The sequence below is a fragment of the Coenobita brevimanus genome, chromosome 38 (genome assembly GCF_032717465.1).
Source record: "Coenobita brevimanus isolate Jiangsu-jjx chromosome 38, ASM3271746v2, whole genome shotgun sequence".
In the NCBI taxonomy this organism is placed as follows: domain Eukaryota; kingdom Metazoa; phylum Arthropoda; class Malacostraca; order Decapoda; family Coenobitidae; genus Coenobita; species Coenobita brevimanus.
This window is the reverse complement of record NC_136991.1, coordinates 49,722,675-49,724,342: the sequence shown is the minus strand read 5'-3', so window position 1 is coordinate 49,724,342 and position 1,668 is coordinate 49,722,675.

Here is a 1,668-nt window from a genome sequence, read left to right as displayed (position 1 = left end):
CTTTGTGTGCTGCATGTTTTAGGAGTGTAATGTTGCTTGGTAGTGAGACCTAGGCAGTAAAGGAAGAGGATATTTGCAGTCTCTAACGTACAGAAATGACAATGATTAGGTGGATGTGGAGTGCGTCCCTGAGTGCGAGGTTTGGGGGGGTTAGGTTTACAATGGAAGAATTGAGAGCTAGGATGGGAGTGAAGTGTTTTGTTATTGTGATGAGGAGAGGTAGATTGAGATGGTTTGGGCATGTGGAGAGGTTGGGGAATGATAATTGGGCGCAGAAAGTGAGAACTGTTAATGTTGGGGGTAGGGTAGCGAGAGGTAGACCGAAAAAGTCATTGCACGAGGTCACTGAGTGTGACCTCAGGGATAAGGGACTAAATAGAGAGGCTGCCAGAGATCAAGCAGCATGGAGAACTGCCATTAGGTGACCAAGGCCGACGGATGCAAGCATGTTGGAGCCTTCAAAAACAAAACGAAACGAATTACTGATATTAGAACAAGTTAACAGAGCATGCAGTAGACTATTCAAGAAATATTAGAGAATAATAATTGTCATTGAAACTTTGAGGCCAAACAGTTGTATCCAATGTGGGTGAGAGCAGAGGTGAAATGATTATATCTGTAGGTGCAGTCAGAGAAATTTAATGTAGACTATTTCGATGGGCATGTGAAGAAAATGGAGGATAGTAGTGGAGGGTGAGAGGTGTGAATGTTGAGGGTAGAATTGAGAGGAAGGGGTTGATGGGAATGATTTGCGAATGTGGCGAGGATGGACGACGACAACGGGCTCAGAGGGTGAGATGTGAACGTTGAGAGTAGAGTTGTGAGAGGCAGACTGAAGAAGACCTGGGATGAAGTGTGACCTCGGAGATAAGGGGTTGAGTAGAGAAACTGCTAGAGATTTAGCAGCATGGAGAGCTGCCATTAGGCGACCTAGGCAAGCATCTTGGGGCCTTTATAAATGAACGAATGAAGTGTTAGTTAATTCTCCTCTTTTTCTGAACCGTGCCGCATTCCATCTGTAGGTTGGTAAACAGGCTCAGATCCAGATATAACCATTCTCCTTATTGTGTTTTCTCCATCCCTGGTTTCTGCACCCAGCCTCACCCCATCATTAGGTGGAAAAGATCGGGATTAAGGAAAATTAAGATTGTCACTAGATAGTTCACTTACCGCTTGCATTTGCTTAACTTGAGTAGGGTCGTAGCATTATGTATAGCAAGAGACGCATTGGTTACTATGCAGATTTTGGTGTTAATATTTTTTCAGTGAGAACAACCTCTTCCGTGTTACCCAAGCGTATTATTTTGCTTATTACATCTTACCGTCATCTGTGCTAGTTCAATCATTCTAATATAGCCATACTCTGCATAAATAACGTACAAAACGATATTAACCAGCCATGTCCAAGAATAAATTGGTAAGCAAGAGGTGTTAGGGAGCTCCATAAATATATTAGTCCTTATCACATGCTATCTTCACTATCACTCCTATTGCTCATTCTTTTTTTTTTTAATCTACACATCCCCTACCAGTCCTAAAGCCTCCTCATTCATCCCCTAACATTCTAATATACTCCTTTTATGTTGAATCTGTCAAATACCCCACATATTCAGCAGATATTTCAACATCAGTTTTATTTTTATTCATTTCGATCTCATAACAACACTG